The following is a 27,233-nucleotide window of genomic DNA, read 5'->3' on the forward strand; positions in this document are numbered from 1 at the left end:
CTCATGTAAAACATTTCACACCCTAAAACTTTAAAAACACTTTCTGTTTATTGATTGGACTAGAGGTACACACCTTCCAACATAGTTTCCAATCAGAACTCCCTGTATATTTAGTGTCCCCTCCACTCCCATTGAAACACTGTGTATGGACATTGATACAAATACCCCTCTATTGGTGCTGTCAATAATAGTGTATTGTACTTCTAATTCGTCACTGTTAAACAGGGCAAGTGTAATTGAACATTCAGTCTATAGTTGTTAGAAGCTGAATAAACCTTACAGTTATTACGATATACTGTGGTGATTCCGTCAAAGCTTACTGTCACTAGTTCATGTGTCCCTAAGCTCAAATATAAGACTCAACCATTTCTTATACAGGGGTGCCGTTACCTATGCTTGCCACTCTGTTAGTAGGGAGATTCTAATAGTAAACTATATACACTAAACACCCTGCCTGATGCTGAATTCTGTAAATTGCCTGATACCATTCACATCAGTTGGCCTTATTGGTAACAGGAAGGGACTCCTTCGTTAGGAGGAACACGGACTTAATTCATTATATTCAAGTATTTAAATACATTCTAATTTAGATTTTTAAAGATACTGATTAAATCATTGTGACTTAATAACAACCCTATCCTAAGAAATTTAAAGTTATGTCCTTGGCCCCTCCTACCCCTATGGTGTTCAATTTGGACACAATATTACCAATGGGGAGATAAAAATTAGTTCTGCTGGGACCAAATTCTGGGACCTGTATTCAGAAAACATAAATAGATAATATGTAATAAAGGCCCTAATTCTTCATAATCTATGTTAATTTTATCTCATTTTGGCTCAGGTTGGAACCAAGAGTTAGCTAGAAATTACAATTAGCTCATATCCAATCCTATCCAAGGACATACCGCACTAAGGGATAAAATTAGGGACCTGAATATTTACCAAAAGTTGATAAGGTCAAATTCAGAATTAAGGCCTTCTGGAACCCTGGTTCTCAACCTGAATATCCAGAAGGCCTCACTTTCTGCCAATTTCATTGTCCTACTAACCCCTGATTTGACTTTATGAACCCTTTCAATTAGATTCCACTTAAAGTTTCTCACATCCCTATCATGAAACATTGAGAAGGGATTAATGAGAGGTGTAGTAAGGGTGCCTGCCCTGATGTCCGTGCCTCCCGGGTAGAAAGACCCACATATTGGAGTCCACATTGCATACAGGAGATTACATATACTATGTACGTAGAACGACAATTGAGGCATGTTTTTATATGGAATGTCTCCCCTGTAACCAGAAAGCTAAAACTATTGATTGTTTGTGCCTTGGCACAAGCTACCCAAGTCATGTGGTTACAGCGATGCATCTCATTAATTCTGAGCCAGGAGGAATTATCCTCTACTGTGGTCTTTAATCTAGTGGGCGCCACAATATTACCAACAGTCATTCCCCTCCTGTAAGCGAATCTAACTCCTTCTTCCACTATATTTTGGAGACCATCATCCGCTGCAATCAGTGGAAAGTGTTTCCTTACAATTCCACATATTTGGGAGTATTGTCAGGAATATTCTGTGATGAACAGAACTTTGCTGCTGGTGCTTCCTGCACCTGTGTCACACTGTTTTTTGGACCTGTCTAGAAGTCTGTTCCTATCTAATGATTTGACCACTCTTCTAGCTTTTTGTATGGAGGAATACTTATAGCCTCTCTCCTTCAGCCTCTCAGTTAGGTCCTCAGCTTGTTTTTCATACTCAGCATCATTCGTGCAATTCCTTTTCAGGCGTATGAATTTACCCTTCGCCACACAGTTGAATACTCTTTGTGGGTGGCAACTGGAGGCATGAAGGAGAGAGTTGCCTGATATGGGTTTACGATAGACTTTCATCTCTATACCCTCTTCTGGAACTCCCATGAGTGAGGTCAAGGAAATTAATCTCAGTCCCATGGGATTCAGAAGTAAAACTAATGCCTACCTCATTAGCATTAAGGTAGGTAACAAACCTATCCATGTACCCCTCCAAATGAAGAGCAAATCATCAATAAAACGCCCATACCACAAATTTCTTACCTGAAGCGGTTCCCCCCTCCAAGGACATGGGATAGCTCCCACCAACCCATGAACAGGTTGGCATAGTAGGGGTCGAATTTCGCCCCATCGCTGTCCCATGCGTCTGGAGGAAGAAATCTCCCCAAACTCAAAATAATTGTGGGTGAGCAGAAATTTGATGATCCCGACCATATACTCCACAAATACCTCATCATTGCCAAACTTTCTGTCCAGAAAGAATTTTACTGCTTCCAAACCTTTTTCATGGGATATGGTGGAGTACAGTGATAGGACATCCACAGTGAGCCACTTATAGTTCTGCTTCCAAGTTGTTTCCGACAACAGTTTGAGAACATGCTTGGTGTTGGAAAAGTAGCTCCAAAGATTTACCACCAGGGGCTGCAAGATGGCATCCACCCACTCGGACAGATGTTCCATTAGAGACCCAATCCCGCTTACAATTGGCCTCCCCTGTACCTTGGACAGGGACTTGTGGACTTTGGGTAAATGGTTGAATGTAGGGACACTTAGATTGTCCATTTGTAGATACAATTTAGTGTCCTGATTGATAAAACCCAATTCAACACCATTGTCCACCAACGAGGCCAATTAGCGTTGGGATGCTCTAGTAGGGTCAACATTCAGTTGAATATAATAATCCTCGTTCTTTAGCTGTCTATGTGCTTCTTTCACAAAGTCATCTTTGTCAACTATAACCACAGCTCTGCACTTATCCGCGGGCCCTTACCACTATACTGTCATTATTACCAAGGTTATCCAGTGCCTTCCTTTGTGCTCTAGTGAGATTCTGATTTTTACCTCTCTCTGTAGTTTATTGCAATTTCCTAAGGTCCTCCTCAACCCTCTTTTGGAATTTATCCAAGGTGGTTCCTCTGCTCTGAATTGGATACAACTGAGACGTTAATTTCAGAGTTGGAACTTCAGGTCTTTCAGACGCCCGAAATACTTCTACACCTTGGAGAGACTCCAAAACCTGCACATCACAATGTTCTTAAAAATCTTCTGGGCCCTTCTGGGCTCTTGACCTTGTACATAGGGAATGGTATCCTGTCCCTCATTAAATTTTTGGCTAGTTTTGGATGAAAATAAGTTCTTTAGAGTCAAACTCCTAATAAGGCCATTCACGTCCAACAGGGTTTTAAAGATTTTAAAGTCATTTGTAGGCACAAATGTAAGGCCTAGACTAAGGACTTAACACCCCTAATCTGCCATCCCCGACATCGCCGCCACCAAAATAAAAGTTATTAACCCCAATTCCGCCGTTCCCCGACACCGCCGCCACTAAATAAATGTATTAACCCCTAAACCTCTGGCCTCCCACATCACCACCACTAACTAAACCTATTAACCCCTAAACTGTCAGCCCACCACATCGCAAAAAACTAAATTAAACTATTAACCCCTAAACCTAACAACCCCCTAACTTTAAATTAAGATTACAACATCCCTATCTTAAAATAAATGTAAACTTATCTGTAGTTTAATAATGTTTAATTGTATATTTAAATAATTTTAGTAGGGTTAGGTTTTTTTAATATGTAATTTAGTTTATTTAATTTGTAGTTTAATTTAATTGTAGGATACTAGTTAGGATAGGTTAATTAATAATTTAAATTAGTTTATTTAATTCTACAGGTAAGTTTAAATTTATTTGAAGATAGGGATGTTGTAATTTTAATTTAAAGTTAGTGGGTTGTTAGGTTTAGGGGTTAATAGCTTAATTTAGTTTATGGCGATGTGGGGGGCTGACGGTTTAGGGGTTAATAGTTTTAGTTAGTGGTAGTGATGTAGGAGGCCAGAGGTTTAGGGGTTAATACGTTTATTTAGTGGGGGTGGTGTTGGGGAGCGGCGGGATAGGGGTTAATAACTTTATTCAGGTTGCGATGGTGTCGGGGAGCGGCGGGATACGGGTTAAACATTTTAGTATAGCGGCGGCGTTTAGTGATAGGGTATAAATAGAGCTGGGAAAAAGCCGAATAGACTTGAGATCGATGACAGCTAGTTAACAACAGTCCAATGCTCATTGCACCGTACTTGGTGTGTTTCTTTTTGCCGGCTTTTTTTATAAATAAGGAGAGCATATTAAGATACGCGGCTGCGATGTTAGGCGAGGGTATTGGTGCCGACGAATGCAACAAAGTTGAGGCTTTGATAAATATCCCCCAATATAACCATTCCTCTTTATGACTATAAACCTATATACTTTCTGCCCCATTAAGACTATTTCCAATCCATTTAAGATTGTCCACCCTCCCCCTGTCCCTTTTAGACAACCTGACTCCTTGCACCTTTTAGACTAACTATACCCTAAATATGCCCTTTTAAACTACCTGATTACCTGTTGCTTTAAGACAAACCAACTCTTTAATGCCCTGCCCTATTAAGACTACTTGACCCCTTTGCCCTAACCCTGTGCCCCCTTAAGACTATCGACCCATACTCATTAAACCCTTATCCTTTAATTATTCCCCTATCCACTCTTGCCATTTGATGCTACCTTAATCCTTGCCCCTTTAAGACTATACCATACCCTTTTAAAACGATCACAACATTTTACTTTGTCACTCCATTGATATGTCACTCTTGTTACAGTAATATTCCTGGAGCTTTTGAAATACATCTCCCATTTGCCACTCCTTTGTTATGTCTATACTTTGTTATGTCAATATGGTAACAGAACAAACACTTTGGTCGAGCTTTATAACAATGTGAGGGTTACAGAAGCTGTTCAGGGGCTAAATAAGTTGTTTGAGGGCTACAGAATCTGTTCAGAGGCTACAGAATCTGTGTGAGGGCTACAGAAGCTGTGTGAGAGCTGCATAAGCGGGGTGAGATGTACAGAAGCTGTTTAAAGGCTGCATAAGTTGTTTGAGGGCCACAGAAGCTGTTTGAGGGCTACATATGCTGTTTGAGGGCTACATAAGCTGTATGAGGTCTACATAAGCTGTTTGAGGGCCATAGAAGCTGTTTGAGGGCTACATAAGCTGTTTGAGGGCTACATATGCTGTTTGAGGGCTACATAAGCTGTATGAGCATTACAGAAGCTGTGTGAGGGCTACATAAGCTGTTTGAGGGCTACATAAGCTGTTTGAGGGCTACATAAGCTGTGTGAGGGCTACATAAGCTGTGTGAGGGCTACATAAGCTGTTTGAGGGCTACATAAGCTGTGTGAGGGCTGCATAAGCTGTGTGAGGGCTACAGAAGCTGTGAGGGCTACATAAGCTGTTTGAGGGCTATAGAAGCTGTTTGAGGGCTACAGAAACTGTGTGAGGGCTACAGAAACTGTGTGAGGACTACATAAGCTGTTTGAGGGCTACAGAAACTGTTTGGGGGGTACATAAGCTGTTTGAGGTCTACAGAAGCTGTGTGAGGGCTACCTAAGCTGTTTGAAGGGTACAAAAACTGATTGAAGGGTACAAAAGCTGTTTTAGGGCTACAAAAGCTACTTGAAGGGTACAAAAGCTGTTTGAGGGCTAGCCATGGGTGTTCTAGAGGTGGGGCTGAAATCTTCCTCTTACACTTAGGCCCATCAGGCACAATTCATAAAGATTACATTTTCTTTGTGAAGTATCTAATCTTATGGTTTCATCTTGCTATTTCAAAGCTGACAAGGTCTCATTTTTATTTTTTTATTTCTTTAACTGTTTTCAATTTTTTTTAAGGGTTAAAACCCTATTTTCCATTAACACCTTACATCACCTAATCCATAAGATTGGGATACCTTTTGATCCCCTCTATCACCCACAATGCCTTCCTTTAGGTAAAGGGACAGTATACTATAAAATTGTTTTTCCTTTAATGTGTTTCCAATTATTTGCTTTTTTAAGGCTTATTTGCGTATATGAATTAGCTGATTTTCGCCTAGATTTAGAGTTCTGCGTTAGCCGTCAAAAGCAGCGTTAAGGGGTCCTAACGCTGCTTTTGGCCGCCCGCTGGTATTTAGAGTCAGGCAGGAAAGGGTCTAACGCTCACTTTCAAGCAGCGACTTTTCCATACCGCAGATCCCCTTACGCCAATTGCGTATCCTATCTTTTCAATGGGATCTTCCTAACGCTAGTATTTAGAGTCTTGGCTGAAGTGAGCGTTACACCTCTACCAACAAGACTCCTACCGCCCATGGAAAGGCTGTAGTTAAGAGCTTTATGGGCTAACGCCGGTTTATAAAGCTCTTAACTACAGTGCTCTAAAGTACACTAACACCCGTAAACTACCTATGTAGCCCTAAACCGAGGTCCCCCCACATCGCCGCCACTATAATAAATATTTTTAACCCCTAATCTGCCGACCGCGCATCGCCACCACCTACATGATCCCTATGAACCCCTAATCTGCTGCCCATAACATCGCCGACACCTACATAATATTTATTAACCCCTAATCTGTTCCCCCAATGTCGCCACTACCTTACCTACACCTATTAACCCCTAATCTGCCGACCGGACCTCGCCGCCACTATAAATGTATTAACCCCTAAACCGCCACACTCCCACCTCGCAAACACTATAATAAATAGTATTAACCCCTAATCTGCCCTCCCTAACATCGCCGCCACCTAACTTCAAGTATTAACCTGCCGACCGGACCTCGCCGCTACTATAATAAATTTATTAACCCCTAATCTGCCGACCAGACCTCGCCGCTACTCTAATAAATGTATTAACCCCTAAAGCTACGTCTAACCCTAACCCTAACACCCCCCTAAATTAAATATAATTTTAATCTAACAAAATAAATTAAATCTTATTAACTAAAGTATTCCTATTTAAAACTAAATACTTACCTGTAAAATAAACCCTAATATAGCTACAATATAACGAATAATTATATTGTAGCTATTTTAGGATTTATATTTATTTTACAGGAAACTTTGTATTTATTTTAACTAGGTACAATAGCTATTAAATAGTTATTTACTATTTAATAGCTACCTAGTTAAAATAATTACAAAATTACCTGTAAAATAAATCCTAACCTAAGTTACAATTAAACCTAACACTACACTATCAATACATTAATTAAATAACTTACCTACAATTACATACAATTAAATAAACTAAACTAAATTACAAAAAAAACCAAACACTAAATTACAAAAAAATAAAAAAAGATTACAAGAATATTAGGCTAATTACACCTACTCTAAGCCCCCTGATAAAATAAAAAGCCCCCCAAAATAATAAAGGTCCCTACCCTATTCTAAATTAAAAAGTTACCAGCCCTTAAAAGGGCTTTTTGCGGGGCATGCCCCAAAGTAATCAGCTCTTTTGCCTGTAAAAAAAAATACAACCCCCCCAACATTAAAACCCACAACCCACATACCCCTACTCTAACCCAAACCCCTCTTAAATAAACCTAACACTACCCCCCTGAAGATCTCCCTACCTTGAGTCGTGTTCACCCAGCCGGGCCGAAGTCTTCATCCGATGGGGCAGAAGAGGACATCCAGACCAGCAGAAGTCTTCATCCTATCCAGCAGAAGAGGACATCTGGATCGACAGACATCTTCATCCAAGTGGCATCTTCTATCTTCATCCATCCGACAAGGAGCGGCTCCATCTTCAAGACCTCCGGCGATGAACATCCTTCTTCCCCGACGAATGAAGGTTCCTTTAAGTGACGTCATCCAAGATGGCGTCCCTCGAATTCCGATTGGCTGATAGGATTCTATCAGCCAATCGGAATTAAGGTAGGAAAAATCTGATTGGCTGATTGAATCAGCCAATCAGATTCAAGTTCAATCCGATTGGCTGATCCAATCAGCCAATCAGATTGAGCTTGCATTCTATTGGCTGTTCAGATCAGCCAATAGAATGCGAGCTCAATCTGATTACTGTAACAGTCTGACGCATATCGCGCCCCCTAGTGGCGCTTCCTCATAGACTGGTGTGTCAGTACAGAGACAAGTAATTTATACCCTGGGTAACCATCACTTAACTCCTTCTGTACCACAGTGAAAGTGAAATTTAAAAACAACAATTCTAATTAAAATATAGTTACATGAGAGAGGTATCTATACATCTTAGAACATTTGTGATAGTATGCCAAAAATACATAAAGACAAAATGTATATATGCATAATAAAACAATAAACAATAAACTATTACAGTGCATGCTGACACCAATGTATTATTCTATCCTTAAGAGGAAATATATATAGAGAGAATAATTAATTTGAATATGGGATTGTTAATCCTGAAACAACTACATGTATAAAATTAGACCTCTGTAAACAGGACAATAAAACAATACCTGAAACAGAATGGTTATTTATACAGAAAAAAATCTTTAAGATGTTAGGGATTTTTAAAAATTAGGATGTTAAAAGACCCCAATTTACAAAAGAACTATGTTGGAAAAACTATTTCATAGAGAATGATGGAAAATCTAATAGCAATGCGGAAAGCTATTCTTAGAATGAGACAAAACAGAAACAAGTATGGAATTCATATGCTGCCAAATGGATGGAATGAATTAGTGTAATGTCAAATGCAGTATGTGACCCTACGCTAGGAACATCATATATGGTACAACGTAACTAAGGTGTTTACATTGGTGTTAGAAGACACATGGGTACCCAATTATTGCTACATTTTGTGCAATCCATAGATTTCTAATTGTCAATGAAATAACTTAGGTCAAACTCCTTGTTCATGCCCAATGGTGACCTTGTTTTTAATTTTAGAATCCAGAAAAGTTCTTTCCTGTCTAGGACTTTGTTTTTATTACCACCTCTTGCAGAAGTGCTGGCTAGGTCTATCACCTGAACTGAGAAATTAGCCTCATTCATTCCACAAAATCCAATTACACCCATCTTTTATCATGTACCTAAGGTACACAAAGATGTCGAGCATCCTCCAGGTAGACCAATAGTCTCTGGCATTGGCTCCCTTTTTGAACCGATGGGAGCTTGGATAGATGCCATTCTTCAACCCATTGCCAGGGGACAGTTGAGCTACCTGGAGGATAACTCACATCTTCTTAAGAAATTAGATACTATTGAGTGGCAGGAACACTACACGTGGATGTTAGTTGATATCTCATCCTTATATACCTGCATACCCCAGCTCTTGGGGGTTTTGATTGTTGAATCATTCTTGGCCAAAGATATGCAATTAGATGATGTCAAAAAACATTATGTAGGTGATATTTTGAGGTACCTATTATCACATAACTTTTTCATGTTTGACCAAAAGTATTTCCAACAAACATGCGGCACGGCGATGGGGGTGAAATTCGCCCCATCATTTGCCAACCTGTTTGTAGCCAGATGGGAACTTATGCACATATATGATCCATCCAATCCATGGTATGAGGATATCATCTTTATTCACGATACATAGATGATTTAATTTTCATAGTAAAAAAACCTATAGATGATTCCTCATTCCATGATTTCATAAGCTATCTAAATGATAATAACATGGGACTCAAATTTACAGGAACATTCAATAGCACACAAATAGATTTTTTGGATTTAACACTAAAAGGGAATAACCATAATATTAGTACAAAAACATACAGAAAACCAACATCCGGCAACACCATTTTGCCTGCCAATTTTCAACATCCTAAACACCTCATTCAGGCCATTCCGAAGGGGCAGTTTATCAGATTGCGTAGGAACACAAAATCAGACAAATTTTACGATGAACAAGCTGCTGAATTGGAAAACAGATTAGTTAACAGAGGTTATAACAAAAGCTCTTTATCTAAATGTCGTGAACTTATTAAAAACTCGGATGCAAATTCACTCCAGACAACAAAGTAACAACAGTTTTAGTGACTCAGTAGTTTTCACCACTGAGTATACGGCCCAATATGACCAAATTGTAAAAATCCTTAAAAAAACACTTACATTTGCTGTCTGGGGATGAGATTTTAAGACCACTAGTTAAAAAGTGCAAATTTGTTCCAAAAAGACCCAGAACATTGGCACAATCATTATCACCTAGCTTGGTTCACAGACATGCTCCTTCCCAAGATACAATGTGGCTTAAACATATAGGTAATTTCAGATGTGGCAGCAGAAATTGCAATACATGCACTATGGTATTAAAAGGTAATTGTTTCGCATCTAATGTTACAAACCAAACATTCGATATTTCAATCTATGCCAATTGTGGCACCCAATGGGTGGTATATCTGCTTACTTGTAATTTGTGTAAATGCCAATACGTTGGCCAAACCTCTAGGGAGCTCAGGAAGAGAATAGGGGAACATGCTAGAGACATCAAGAATTATGTAAAGGAATCAACAGTAGCGAACCATTCAATGGTACACACTTCACCAAAAAGGCTAATTTCTCAATTCAGGTGATAGACTTAGCCAGCACTTCTGCAAGAGGTGGTAATAAAAACAAAGTCCTAGACAGGAAAGAACTTTTCTGGATTCTAAAATTAAAAACAAGGTCACCATTGGGCATGAACAATGAGTTTGACATAAGTTATTTCATTGACAATTAGAAATCTATGGATTGCACAAAATGTATCAATAATTGGGTACCCATGTGTCTTCTAGCACCAATGTAAACACATTAGTTACGTTGTACCATATATGATGTTCCTAGCATAGGGTCACATACTGCATTTGACATTACACTAATTCATTCCATCCATTTGGCAGCATATGAATTCCATACTTGTTTCTGTTTTGTCTCACTCTCAGAATATGCTTTCTGCATTGCTATTAGATTTTTCATAATTCTCTATGCAATAGTTTTTCCAACATAGTTCTTTTGTAAATTGGGGTCTTTTAACATCCTGATTTTTAAAAATCCCTAACATCTTAAAGAATTTTTTCTGTATAAATAACCATTCTGTTTCAGATATTGTTTTATTGTCCTGTTTACAGAGGTCTAATTTTATACATGTAGTTGTTTCAGGATTAACAATCCCATATTCAAATTAATTATTCTCTCTATATATATTTCCTCTTAAGGATAGAATAATACATTGGTGTCAGTCAGCATGCACTGTAATAGTTTATTGTTTATTGTTTTATTATGCATATATACATTTTGTCTTTATGTATTTTTGGCATACTATCACAAATGTTCTAAGATGTATAGATACCTCTCTCATGTAACTATATTTTAATTAGAATTGATGTTTTTAAATTTCACTTTCACTGTGGTTTTAAATAACTAGTTGTGGTACAGAAGGAGTTAAGTGATGGTTACCCAGGGTATAAATTACTTGTCTCTGTACTGACACACCAGTCTATGAGGAAGCGCCACTAGGGGGCGCGAAATGCGTCAGACTGTTACTGCCTATGTCTGCCCTCTGTTTGGGATGCACTGATGTTATTTTTAAGGTTTAATAAAGGTATGTTTTAAAAAAATTTCACCTAACCAAAGAGTGCCTGCTTCCATTTGTTCTCCTACACGCACCTTAACCTGATACAGCTATGGCACTCCAAGTATCCCTGTATCAAAGTTTTTCATACATTTTTTTCAATTGTGTGCACGGACCGATGGTTTAGACCGTGTTCCGGTTACCCCTGTCTTCAATTAGTTTAAGAGCTACATTATTTGTAACTGTGCATAGACCCTTGTGTTGTACTGTACTGCTGTCAAATAGCTAGTAATAACACTGATCTGTAACGATGCAACTGCTTCTGTCACAGGATGCAACAATATGCGCATACCAAGATGGCGGCACCCAGTATAAAAATGCAGAACTTTACCAACTGTCTTATGTGATGGGCTGCAGGTACAGGAGGGGAAACAAAAGTATAGTGAAAAGCAACCAGTGCTAGGCACTTTAGTTGTGTCTACAAGTGTAATGTCCCCTTAAAAGAAAGACCAGGGGCACAATCTGATATACGGCGTAGTTTTCGGCGGAAGCGAGGGAACCCGCGCTGCCCGTAGTTTCACCTTGCACATTGGGGTATTACATATACTCCGCCGGCAGTTCCTAAAGTGCCGTAAGTTGGACAAACTAGCAATGTCCAGAAATGAGCGTAACTACTAATTTCTGGAGTTGCCAGGAACTTATGGCACTTTAGCATCTGCCTGCGCCTAAAAAAACTAACTAAAGTATTAAATCTCCCGTAACTGTCTAACACGCCTCCCAAAAATAGCCCGACACGTATACCCCTATATTCGCAATCCCCCCTCTCACTCCTAATAATAAATGTATTAACCTCTAGACCATCAACCCCCCACAACACAATAAGCCTAATCATTAACCCCTAAACCGCCATAGCCCACACCGCAATAAACCTATCCTAGTATTAACCCCTAAACTGCTGCTCCCAGACCCCGCCGCACCTAAATAAAGTGTTTAACCCCTAAACCGCCGCTCCTGGACCCCGCCGCCACCTACAATAAATGTATTAACCCCTAATCTGACCCCCTACACCGCTGCCACCTACATTAAATATATTAACCTCTAATCTGACCCCCCTACACCACCGCCACCTACATTAAATGTATTACCCCCTAAACCTAAGTCTAACCCTAACTTAATTATTATTTTAATAAATATAAATAATATTAATATTATTAACTAAATTATTCCTATTTTAAACTAAATACTTACCTATAAAATAAACCCTAAGATAGCTACAATATAATTAATAATTACATTGTAGCTATTTTAGGATTTATATTTATTTTACAGGTAACTTTGTATTTATTTTAACTAGGTACAATAGCTATTAAATAGTTAATAACTATTTAATAGCTACCTAGTTAAAATAATTACAAAATTACCTGTAAAATAAATCCTAACCTACAAATACACCTAACACTACACTATCAATAAATTTATTAAATAAATTAACTACAATTATCTAAAATAAAATACAATTAAATAAACTAAACTATATTACAAAAAAACAAACACTAAATTACAAAAAATAAAAAAATATTACAAGTTTAATCTAATTACACCTAATCTAAGCCCCCTAATAAAATAAAAAGCCCACCAAAATAATAAAATTCCCTATCTTAAACTAAATTACAAATAGCCCTTAAAAAGTAAAGCCCTTAAAAGTAATCAGCTCTTTTACCAGCCTTTAAAAGGGCTTTTTTGCGGGGCATTACCCCAAAGTAATCAGTTCTTTTACCTGTAAAAAAAAGAAATACAATACCCCCCAACATTACAACCCACCACCTACACACCCCTACTCTAAAACCCACCCGATCCCCCCTTTAATAAACCTAACACTACCCCATTGAAGATCACCTTACCTTGAGCCATCTTCACCCAGCCGGGCCAAAGTCTTCGTCCGATCCGGGCACAAGTGGTCCTCCAGCCAGGCAGAAGTCTTCATCCGATCGGGGCAGAAGAGGTCCTCCATCCAGCATCCAAGCGGCATCTTCTATCTTCATCCTTCCGGCGATGAGCTGCTCCATCTTGAAGACCTCCGGCGCGGAACATCCTTCTCGGCCGACGACTACCCGATGAATGGCTGGTCCTTTAAATGACGTCATCCAAGATGGCGTCCCTCGAATTCCGATTGGCTGATGGGATTCTATCAGCCAATCGGAATTAAGGTAGGAATAATCCGATTGGTTGATTTAATCAGCCAATCGGATTGAAGTTCAATCCAATTGGCCGATTGGATCAGCCAATAGAATTGACCTCGCATTCTATTGGCTGATTCAATCAGCCAATTGGATTGAACTTCAATCCGATTGGCTGATTAAATCAACCAATCAGCTTTTCCTACCTTAATTCCGATTGGCTGATAGAATCCTATCAGCCAATCGGAATTCGAGGGACGCCATATTGGATGACGTCATTTAAAGGACCAGCCATTCGTCGGGTAGTCGTCGGCCGAGAAGGATGTTCCGCGCCGGAGGTCTTCAAGATGGAGCCGCTCATCGCCAGAAGGATGAAGATCGAAGATGCCGCTTGGATGAAGACTTCTGCCGGATGGAGGTCCTCTTCTGCCCCGATCGGATGAAGACTTCTGCCTGGCTGGAGGATCACTTGTGCCCGGATCGGATGAAGACTTTGGCCCGGCTGGGTGAAGATGGCTGAAGGTAGGGTGATCTACAATGGGGTAGTGTTAGGTTTATTTAAGGGGGGATCGGGTGGGTTTTAGAGTAGGGGTGTGTGGGTGGTGGGTTGTAATGTTGGGGGGGGTATTGTATTTCTTTTTTTTACAGGTAAAAGAGCTGATTACTTTGGGGCAATGCCCCGCAAAAGGCCCTTTTAAGGGTTGGTAAAAGAGCTGATTACTTTGGGGCAATGTTCTGCAAAAGGCCCTTTTAAGGGCTATTTGTAATTTAGTTTAGGGTAGGGAATTTTATTATTTTGGGGGGCTTTTTTTATTTTATTAGGGTGCTTAGATTAAGTGTAATTAGATTAAACTTCTTGTAATATTTTTTTATTTTTTGTAATTTAGTGTTTTTTTAGTAATATAGTTTAGTTTCTTTAATTGTATTTTATTTTAGATAATTGTAGTTAATTTATTTAATTAATTTATTGATAGTGTAGTGTTAGGTGTATTTGTAGTTTAGTTAAAATAAATACAAAGTTACCTGTAAAATAAATATAAATCCTAAAATAGCTACAATGTAATTATTAATTATATTGTAGCTATCTTAGGGTTTATTTTATAGGTAAGTATTTAGTTTTAAATAGGAATAATTTAGTTAATAATATTAATATTATTTATATTTATTAAAATAATAATTAAGTTAGGGGGTGTTAGGGTTAGACTTAGGTTTAGGGGGTAATACATTTAATGTAGGTGGCGGCGGTGTAGGGAGGTCAGATTAGGGGTTAATATATTTAATGTAGGTGGCAGCGGTGTAGGGGGGTCAGATTAGAGGTTAATATATTTAATGTAGGTGGCGGCGGTGTAGGGGGGTCAGATTAGAGGTTAATATATTTCATGTAGGTGGCGGCGGTGTAGGGGGGTCAGATTAGAGGTTAATATATTTAATGTAGGTGGCAGCGGTGTAGGGGGGTCAGATTAGGGGTTAATAAATTTAATGTAGGTGGCGGCGGTATAGGGGGGTCAGATTAGGGGTAATACATTTAATGTAGGTGGCAACGGTATAGGGGGGTCAGATTAGGGGGTAATGTAGGTGGTGGCGAGGTTCGGGAGCGGCAGTTTAGGGGTTAAACACTTTATTTAGTGGCGACGGGGTCCGGGAGCGGCGGTTTAGGGGTTAAACACTTTATTTAGTGTCGGTGGGGCCGGGAGCGGGGGTTTAGGGGTTAAACACTTTATTTAGTGGCGGTGGGGTCTGGGAGCGGCGGTTTAGGGGTTAAACACTTTATTAGGTATTGCGGTTGGCAGGTAGATAGACATTGCGCATGCATTAGGTGTTAGGTTTTTTTTGTAGGCATTTTAGGGAGTTACGGTGCTCCCATACTCAGCGCAAGGCCTGCTATGGCTGCTTTTTATGGCGAGGTGAAAATGGAGTAAGTTTTCTCCATTTTCGCCACGTAAGGCCTTGCGCTGGATATTGGATACCAAATTGCGCGGGTTTTATATGTTAGTCTATGGGGGAAAAACTACGTCCGCCAGGTGAAATATACGTGCTGCCTTTATATGCAGCACTGTATATAGGATACCAAACCCGCACAAAAACCGGCGTTGCCGGCTTTTGCTGGCGACGCTGCATATCGGATGGGGCCCCAGAATATGATTGTGTTTATTAAATGAGGAACAAAACTTAAATTAACTAATGTCTTTAGTATAAAACTGAAATTAGTTGGTGATGACTGAGTAATGTATCTAAAGCCCTAACTACCCCCAGTGGTCAAAACACTGGAGGGATCACAGAGCTGCTACCTGAGCTCCGATACAAATGTGAGGTGGCCTTATTAGCTGGACAGCTGACCCACAGACAGGGGCACCTCAGGCTCAGACTTGAGACATAATTCTTGAACCCACCCATTAGCAGAACCACAACCCATATGAGCACCACTCTTTTAGTGTGTTAGAAGCCCCACTAGTGTCAAACAAACCCATCAGCCAGTGTTTCAACATGCACCTTCAGTGGAGAATTCAAATTACAATGCTGACTAAATAAGACATGTTAACTTGAAAACAAAGGGGAGGGAGGGAAATTTTCAGCAACCCAAGAAGCAAAAGATGGAGATACAAAGCTTCCCAGCTCATTAGTAAGGTAAGCAAGATCCTTCCTAGCCATTTGCAGCAATGTTGCTACACATTCCAAAGGGCTATATGTGGCACTTGGCATTAGTTTTTTTCAGCCCTTCAGGAAAAGGAGACAGAAAGTATCCTGCAACCTTACCTAGATCTATTAAATGATATATTTGTTTGTTTTATAACCATAACATTTATATGCAGCCCTTAAAAATAAAATATTGATCTGCTGCACCCCTTGTGCAGGATGTTAGCCATTACTGCCTTAAACTGTTGTTTTTGCATATGTTTGGGTGGTGCAGATTTTTTAATTTTCATTTGTTGTGTTGGTTATTGTTTTAAGTTGCAGGGGTTAAATAGCGCAGTTCTCGTCATCAGCGGCAAGACTGCGCTATAGGCCAATGCCTCCTTGAGTGAGGCATGTTTCAGCAAGACTTGCGCTATTACAGGGCCAAAAATCCCTTAACAACAAGGACGTACCGGGTAAGTGTCCATCATTTAGGGATTAAAAGCATTTTCCTGATGCTGGCATCCTATATTGTGGAACTGATGAATGCTACTCCATTGATTTTAATGGAAAATGACTATTGTGATGAGATGTAAGTGCAACTGTTTATAACTTCCTCAGTTTTCTTGGCTTCTGAGTCTTTCACTTACAATATATAGGGCATACTGTAATAAAACCCCCATTGTCCTAAACTACTGACATAATAACATATTAACCATAACTAACATTCTCACAACTTAAATATGAAATAACACAATACACTTGTTTTATTGTGAAGCCAACAGAAATCTGGCAGTCAATTCAAATAACCAAATAATATAGAAAACCCCTGCAAAGAGATGGTCATGAGCCCAAGCAGCTGACATAAGTGGAGCTCAGCGCAACGCACAAGATGTAACTTAGGGAGTTCTTGGTCCATCTCAAAGCAGTGGACCTTAGGATGTCACTCACACTACAATGGCCATCACTCAACCTCACAGACAGCAGCTAGGGCCATGACCAACCACCTAAGCCAGGGTGCCAAATGTCAGATAAACTCCAAACAAGTAGGACCAAGAGGAACTAGAGGAACTAGATGCACATCAGATTGACACTTGGGGAGTCAAAATTACCGTCCTCGGACATACAGAGGTATTTCGACTAACCCTCCTCAGGCCACGAACCAACTGCAGGATCCCATAAGGGGAACCCTGAAAACAATTGCCACCAATGCAGCAAACAAACAAGGGAATAGAAGGGTGGGAAAGCTTCAGAAATCCACAGCAGCAAAGAGGACATGAAATTCAAGATCTAAACATATAAAGGGGTAAGCACCACTCCTCTCCCTTTAAGCAACAATGTACCCCACACACACTGAGCATTTGGTTCCTAAAGGAACTTAACTCTTAGGAACACTTCAGGCTAAAATGTTTGCCCTACACTAGTTTAAGGGATTAAATGCCTTATTGGCCTGAATTGCTGGCTTAATAATATATTAACCATAACTAGCTAACATTCTCTTAATTTAAATACGAAATAACACAAGACACGTTTGGATGAAAGACCTGTGGGTAGCATTTATTATTGTGAAGTCCATAGAAATCTGACAGTCAATTCAAATAACCAATAACAGGTGGTGGCAATCAGGGCCTAAGTATAGAAAAGCCCTGCAAAGAGATGGTCATGAGCCGAAGCATCTGACATAAGCGGTGCTCAGATCAGCGCAAAAGATGTCCCGGCCCATCGCAAAACAGTGGAGCACCTTCAGGCTCGGGACTTTGGACGTCACTCACACTGCAATGGCAGTAACTCAGCCTTGCAGCCAGCAGCCATGACTAATTGCCACAAGAGGACAGACCCTAATAGGGCCAGACTCTTGCTGCCACCTCATCACAAATTTAGGAGTAAAGCAGGTTTTAAATGACTAAAATATAAATTTATTCCCAAATCCATAAAATGTACACCATAAGGGCAATGAAGATGTATATCAGGTTCCGAAATGTTTCCATGCTCCACAATAAAACCCTTAATAACTTTCCTTGTTCTCTTCTTTCGCACCTGAAAGGCTGCCTTATGGCAGATCATGTGCCTTCAGTGAAGCCTGGGAATCACATCAGACCATCCTATCCACACATTTGGCAACCACAGATTTATCCAGCGCAGACCTGACTGCATGATTCAGATTAAATTGCCACCGAGATGAATAATCAAGATATGAAGTTTTTCCCACCTCCTGACAACATCCTGCAATAATGCGGTCAAATCAGCCCAACACAACCCCCTATGAACCAGCCAATGAATGACTGCCCTAGACTGGGGCAATCCCAGCTGCCTTCCTCCGGGGACTGTAAGAGCTTGAATGACCACCCAATGCACACATGAATGACTCGGATTGGCCAAGGTATTGGCCCTGTGAAAAGAAAAAGAGTTACCAACTGTCAAAACAGCAACTATCACACACTGCTACCAAGTGGACAAGGGAAAACGGACCTCCCAGTCAACGTGGATGGTTCCTCCTCAGCAGTCTCACGAATCTCAGGCTCACAAAATCCAAGAGGGGGAGTGCCACAAGCAGACTCGCATACTCAAGGCTGGAACCCTCACCAGGAGAAGGAGGTAGGGAGAGTTCAAGGGACTCATCCCCCATTATACTGAGGAAGGAGGGAGACAGGGAAAGATCAGGCAATGGAGAGGGACCCACCACCTCAGGAGTTGGTGGAATCACATCTTCAATATTCTCACTCTCCTCTCTTTGCATAAGTCTCGTTGCAACTGGAGAAGGATCCCTGTACCTGTTAGGTGGAACAGACACTCAATGTCACGTTGCTCCTCCGCTCCTCTGTGGCCATTGCCACGGACGCAGGCAGTTCTCCTGTTGCTAGTGATGCGGCAGTGTAACTGCAGCACGGTGATGACATCATCACCTCCCACCCTGTCTTCCCTATGTAAGTGCCTCAGTCTCTCTCACCTGTGCCCAAGTATAGGTGTTACTTTGTGTTCTCCTGGGTGCTGTATTTCTGTTTACTGGATTGCAATATTGTTACTCTGTTGATGAACTCTGTTTATTTGACTACTCTGCTTGCCTTAACCCCTGAACTACTGGATTGCTGTACTGATACTGAATTCTGCTTGTTTGATTACTCTGCTTGCCTTAACCCCTGAACTACTGGATAGCTATACTGATACTGAACTCTGCTTGTTTGACTACTCTGCTTTCCTTAACCCCTGAACTACTGGATTGCTATACAGATACTGAACTCTGCTTGTTTGGCTACTCTGCTTGCTTAACCCCTGAACTACAGGATTGCTACTTTGTTACTGAACTCTGCCAGTCTGACCATTCATTTGGTTTACCCCTGAACTGCTATACTGCTGGATATCCTTTTGTTGCTGAATCCTGCCTGTTCCTGGTCCTTCTATTGGTTTACCCCTGAACTGCCATACTTCTGGATTACCTTCCTGTTGCCGCTGAGTACGGCCCTGCCTGCTGTGAGTACTGCTTACCTCATTTTACAAACTCTCTCTCTGCTCTGGGATATTTCCTATCATTCCACTTGACGCTGGGATAAGAAGACTACTAGCCAAGTTTGGTCTGATAGTGGAATATCCCACAATCATTGCACTTGAAAAGCACAATCCATGATGGAAGCTTCAGGAATCCACAGCAGCAAAGAGGAAGTAGAATTCCAGACCTGAACTTATAAAAGGGGTAAGTACCACTCCTCCCCCTTTAAGTAACCCAAACACACTCAGCATTCCGTTCCTAAGGACCTTAACCCTTAGGTACGCTACAGGCTAAAATGTATGCCTTATACTAGCTTTTTGCACAACTTTTGTTTGCAATATTTTCCGTGAGAAATCTGACATAACCAAGGGCTGCCTGTAATTTAATAATATTCTGGTGGACATTACTATTAGTTTTACGCAAATTTTTAGCCACCAATCAGCAAGCGCTAGCCAGGTGATGAACCAAAAATGAATATACACAAATACCTAGTTTCTTCTGTGTGAATAATGCTCTATCCTCTATAATCTGCTAGATCTCCCAACTAGTAGATAAAATAAAGAATCAAATGAGGATGGCGCTAAAAGAAGCTATTCATTTCCCATATTGAATAAAAAATGTTTAATAACACAATGAAACATATAATAAAATCGGATGCATCTGTTTCAAACGTATTAGTTGCACCATATGTCAGTATAAAATATACAATAAAATCGGTGTATAATATCAGTGGATAATCTTATCCGTGGTATTTTTAAAAAGTATAGCAAGTCTCTCCTTGATGAAAGAAACCAACTTTAAGGCTGTCTTAGTAAATATTAAATTGATGGATACTATTATAATCCTTTACTCACTGTGGCTCTGATCGGAATGATCCGTTAGTCTTCGTCATGGAGTTTGATCACGTGACCAGTTTCAACCAATCGTAGGTTCATTGTATCCACAAATGGGCTGGATGTGTGTGGATTCGAATCTCTGGTCTAGACACCTTGTATTAGTAAACACATACAGGGAGTGCAGAATTATTAGGCAAGTTGTATTTTTGAGGATTAATTTTATTATTGAACAACAACCATGTTCTCAATGAACCCAAAAAACTCATTAATATCAAAGCTGAATAGTTTTGGAAGTAGTTTTTAGTTTGTTTTTAGTTATAGCTATTTTAGGGGGATATCTGTGTGTGCAGGTGACTTTTACTGTGCATAATTATTAGGCAACTTAACAAAAAACAAATATATACCCATTTCAATTATTTATTTTTACCAGTGAAACCAATATAACATCTCAACATTCACAAATATACATTTCTGACATTCAAAAACAAAACAAAAACAAATCAGTGACCAATATAGCCACCTTTCTTTGCAAGGACACTCAAAAGCCTGCCATCCATGGATTCTGTCAGTGTTTTGATCTGTTCACCATCAACATTGCGTGCAGCAGCAACCACAGCCTCCCAGACACTGTTCAGAGAGGTGTACTGTTTTCCCTCCTTGTAAATCTCACATTTGATGATGGACCACAGGTTCTCAATGGGGTTCAGATCAGGTGAACAAGGAGGCCATGTCATTAGATTTTCTTCTTTTATACCCTTTCTTACCAGCCACGCTGTGGAGTACTTGGACGCGTGTGATGGAGCATTGTCCTGCATGAAAATCATGTTTTTCTTGAAGGCTGCAGACTTCTTCCTGTACCACTGCTTGAAGAAGGTGTCTTCCAGAAACTGGCAGTAGGACTGGGAGTTGAGCTTGACTCCATCCTCAACCCGAAAAGGCCCCACAAGCTCATCTTTGATGATACCAGCCCAAACCAGTACTCCACCTCCACCTTGCTGGCGTCTGAGTCGGACTGGAGCTCTCTGCCCTTTACCAATCCAGCCACGGGCCCATCCATCTGGCCCACCAAGACTCACTCTCCTTTCATCAGTCCATAAAACCTTAGAAAAATCAGTCTTGAGATATTTCTTGGCCCAGTCTTGACGTTTCAGCTTGTGTGTCTTGTTCAGTGGTGGTCGTCTTTCAGCCTTTCTTACCTTGGCCATGTCTCTGAGTATTGCACACCTTGTGCTTTTGGGCACTCCAGTGATGTTGCAGCTCTGAAATATCGCCAAACTGGTGGCAAGTGGCATCTTGGCAGCTGCACGCTTGACTTTTCTCAGTTCATGGGCAGTTATTTTGCGCCTTGGTTTTTCCACACGCTTCTTGCGACCCTGTTGACTATTTTGAATGAAACGCTTGATTGTTCGATGATCACGCTTCAGAAGCTTTGCAATTTTAAGAGTGCTGCATCCCTCTGCAAGATATCTCACTATTTTTGACTTTTCTGAGCCTGTCAAGTCCTTCTTTTGACCCATTTTGCCAAAGGAAAGGAAGTTGCCTAATAATTATGCACACCTGATATAGGGTGTTGATGTCATTAGACCACACCCCTTCTCATTACAGAGATGCACATCACCTAATATGCTTAATTGGTAGTAGGCTTTCGAGCCTATACAGCTTGGAGTAAGACAACATGCATAAAGAGGATGATGTGGTCAAAATACTCATTTGCCTAATAATTCTGCACTCCCTGTATGAACACACTATCGTATTTATGCCAAAAAAAACCTTGCAGTGTCTCTAATCTTGCTAAAAGCAAGTCGCTCAGGTATATACTACAGTGATAACTCGTCAGTGTATACACAAGTTATATATAATTACTCAGAGACTTAGGGCTAGATGATTGAAAGCTCTCTGGGCTGGCGAGATTATTAAAGAATGCTCACCAGTCCTATTTCCCTGGTAGAATGATCTAAAGCCACTTTTTATCCTGAAAAAAGGGTGTCACGCTAAGGGGTGTATACAGCATTTTCATATGAAATGTGCACAACAAAATTCGTATTTTAAACAAATATTTGAACCATTCGCACAAAAATAAGCAGGGAAAAATTGTATTGTTAAGGTGCATAAAAAATCGTAACAAAAGTATTCACCAAAAATCGTTTGTTAACAAAAAAGTAAAAAAAAATTTGTATGTAATTTACACAGGAATAAATCAAATTAAATATGCATAGCGTAAATCTGTAGACAACATAAGAGGACAGAAGCGCCACATGGCCCAATATTGTATGATAAGGTATGTAAGATAATAGCAGTGTAAAAACACACTCACATTTGGTGAGACACTCCTAGTAGTGTAGAAGATGCGGCCTGGGATCAATACAGTCACCCAGCAGACTAATCTCCAATGACTGGTCAGCAATCTGTAGATGGTAAAACAGATACAGTGCCAATATGGCCTAGTATTGTCGGAACAATGTTGCAGTATATGGTGATAAATATACTCACATTTGGTGAAGCACCTCCCTTGGTGTACTAGAGGCAAACTGGGATCAAACAATCACCCAGTAGACTGATACCCGGTAAGGCAGGAACTCCCAGCAATCCAAAAATAGTTCAGTGGCTAATAAAAAGGTCTGGCAGCAAGTGGTAAGTATAACAACTTACTTTATTAAAATATAAAATGCTAGCAACGCATTTCTCATCCAACCAGTGGATGTTTCTTCAGGCTTCAGGCTATATATGTACATATATAGATATAGATATACAATGTACCAAAATACCATCAGAAATATGTAGTAAAATTGTATTTGTGAATAAATATAACATGTTCTTCTATGTGAAGAACATTGGAATGTGAAATAATATTCTCATGTCGGGTTAGCGCACTTGAGAATATGCAATTGGTTTTGCGAGTAGGTAGGGTTAGTTTTCCCCCTCACTTTTCTTGCACCATCAACTTCTATGGGGGAATACGTTAACATGATTGCAATATTGTAACTTCGGCTTTCTGCGCCCTTCGTGTTAGTGCGCAATTGAAAACTTTTTACTTTCAACTTTTAGCAGAGTTAACGCGCAAGCTGAAGCGATAAATATCGCTCCACTCGTAATCTGGCACTTTATCTGTGAAGAATACTTTGAGGCATATTTAAGAAATGTCTTGCGGATCTGATCCGACAGTGCGGATCAGGTCCGCAAGACATTGCTGAATGCGGAGAGCAATGCACTCTCCGCATTTAACATTGCACCAGGAGCTGCTGGTGCAATGCCGCCCCCTGCTGACTCGCGGCCAATGGGCCGCCAGCAGGGGGTGTCAATCAACCCGATCGTACTCGATCGGGTTGAATTTTTGCTATTCCTGTCCGCCTGCTCAGAGCAGACGGACAGGGTTATGGAGCAGCGGTCTTTATGACGTTGGGCCGTCAAGCTCCTTTTGGAGCTTGATAGAAAGGCCCCTACACCTTGACTTCTTGGGAGCTAATTCGGGGTACAGGGTTCCATTAACACTTTCAAAGTGCTAAAACACTCTATAACCAATTCAGCTTCAGTAGCCACGTGTAATGTCTTTTTTTGCACATTCTAACTTTCCCTGCCAACAAAACGTTTCAGGGCAAATAGTCTTGCACTTTGTGTTAGGGCAGACGTGTTATGGAAAGGAACTAGCCACTAATACTGAACTATGCCCTATGACAAACAGAGATATAACAACATGTGAGAAGGTTTCAAGGGCACTTAAATAAATATATATCAGACTCGCCAAACCAGCAGAAACTTCAAAGGCATAAAGATAAGGCTGAATTTTAGTGCAAGGTTCCTCTCAATGACAAAACAATAACAGCTGCAAATAAATTGAAAATTTTATGTAGTTTATCTCAGGAACCATTTGCCAATATGACCTAAAAGGCAATGCAAGTCAGTCACTGAAAGGCCAGGTTACTGCATACAGATTTAAAGGGACATTAACCACCTAAAGATATTAATATAAACTGTTTAATTACATGTAGTAAAACAACTTTGCAATATACAGAAATATCACAAATAGGGAGCGCCAAAAGAGGCTAAAGAGATTATAAAAAATTATATCAATCTTATATATAAAAACAATTTACATTTTATTATCCAAAATACATAGCAATAGGGAACACTAATGAAAAAAAAAATAATTGTAAAACTAGGGATCGATCACATATGATGCGTCGCCCACAAAAGCTGGCGTCGGCTATTTTTAGACGGATTTAGCGTACACGTATACGGTGCATATATTTTACCCATCGTCCGCTGTTTTTACTCCCATAAACTGACATAGTAGCGGCGTTGCAAGTCAATACCACATATTCAGCGCAAGGACTTACGAGTCAAAAATAGAGAAATTTTACTCCATTTTCACTTCGCCAAACAAGTCTTGCCTTGTATATGAGCACCCTACGGGGGATATTTATTAACGGTCAACTAAAAATATGCTGGAATCCCGCATTGTAATTGTTGCGAGATTTATCCGCTGTAGTTATCAAAGCGTCAAGATCGTCAAATGTTGAAATTTGTGACGTAACATACGATCCCGGGATCTCAATCCGACGCACATTGATGCGAGTTGAAAACCCGTGGAATTCGAGCGGAATCGTGTTCATTCGCCCTCCTATTCAACACTATTTAAAGCTCTCACAAATTTTTCAAAATTTCTACAGTTACGCTCGCGTCTTTTCAGGCTCAGCGTACCTGGTTTTCAATCCGCCACCCTTCAGGTCGCGGATGCCATAGAACTCAATGGGAGTCTGAAAACACAGAAAGCTTATGTTCGATGTTGCAAGAGAATGAAGTATATTACATAATAAAAGTAAATTAGAAACTTTATTAAAATTGTATACCCTTTCTAAATCAAACAATTGCTACACATTTGGTGCAATAGTAGATATATGAAAAATACATTACTACTGATGGATTATGCTACAACTTTGTGTCTCATTACAAATCAAGGGAACAATATTTCTACATATTTGGTGCAAAGTTTTGCCCCAAACTTGTCGCACTAATAGATATAGAGATACAAATTATATAAATACACAACATAATATAGCTAACTTTTTTGGATTAATCTATGTGCACTATGTTTAAGCCATGTAATACAAGTCCCACTCTCCACCAATTATGACGCAAACTCCTAACTAAGCCACACACTAGTGAATTTTTCCACCACTTTTGATTGGAATATGCATAATCACATGCGTTATGACATCAGCCAATCTGATTCAAATATACATTACATTCACTAACAAATCAAATTGCTCGATACTTCTGTCATTGATCACTCATCAGAACTTGTAAGTGCCATTTGTTACATTGTGTATTATACTTTGAAAGTATGTACACTATATGTGAATTTAGTATTAAAGATAAACATTGATGCTGACATTAGGATACACAGTGTATTATTTTAGACAAGGATTTTAAAATTTGAGTTGATGTTTGATTCAATAGAATCTTAAGTTGATAGCTCAAAGGGATAGCCCACCTAACTTTAAACTGTCATGATTCAGATACAGCAGAAATTAAAATCACCTCTTGACTGGCATGCTATTTTCAATGTATTTCTTCCTTATCTTGAATTTCTTTTTCAGTAAGAAATGTCATCTTATATGCCAGGCCATTTTATAACACATGTGAAGGGGTGTGTTTTAAAAATAGATTGCAATCAGGAGGGGTTAAACAGGTGCAGAGAGATACCTGGCCAAGCTCTTAAAGGGACAGGAAACCCCAAAATATTCTTTCATTATTTGGATAGAACATACAATTTTAAACAACTTTCCAATTTACTTCTATTATCAAATTTGCTTCATTCTCTTGTTATCCTTTGCTGAAGAAACAGTATTGCACTACTGGCAGCTAGCTGAACACATCTATTTAGCCAATCACAAGAGACAAATGTGTGCAGGCACCAATTAGCAGCTAGCTCCCACTAGTGCAACTTAAATTTTTACTTTCCTATCCCTTTACAATATTCATAGATTTCAAATAAATACATATGATACTCTGATTACATGTTATATTTGAAATTATTCCTGTTTAGAATAATAATACATTTACAATTTATATATATATATATATATATATATATATATTTATATATATATATATATATATATATATATATATATATATATATATATATATATACAAAACACGGAAGGGGACTGCACTCTCATAGTGGACCAGGTACGCATCCCATAACCCTGTAACATGCTCAGCCCTGGGTGCTCACGGGCACTCACAGGAAGCTGTGCTGTCCCCAGAGTCACAGGCAGTTAACCCAAGACAGGTCTGGGTGCAAGAACCATAGGCAAATTACAAAACTTTCTGTGTGTTTTATTAATTTGTTTTGCAATTTCCCTATGATTCTTGCACCCAGACCTATATGGGGTTAACTGCCTGTAACTCTGGGGACAGCACAGCTTCCTGTGAGTGCCCGTGAGCACCCAGGGCTGAGCATGTTACAGGGTCATGGGATGTGTACCCGGTCCTCCCACATCACCGCCACTAAATAAACATATTAACCCCTAAGTCGCCAGCCCCCCACATTGCAAAAAAACTAATTAAACTATTAACCCCCAAACCTAACAACCCCCTAACTTTAAATTAAAATTACAATATACCTATCTTAAAATAAATAAAAACTTACCTGTGGGGAAAAAAAAAAAAGGTTGAATGGTTGCCTTTGGGCCTGAGGACGGACATCCATGGTTACATTTTTACATGGCAGTGATTAAATTTTTATCTATAATTTAGGAA

This window comes from Bombina bombina, chromosome 1 (assembly GCF_027579735.1).
Source record: "Bombina bombina isolate aBomBom1 chromosome 1, aBomBom1.pri, whole genome shotgun sequence".
Classification (NCBI taxonomy): domain Eukaryota; kingdom Metazoa; phylum Chordata; class Amphibia; order Anura; family Bombinatoridae; genus Bombina; species Bombina bombina.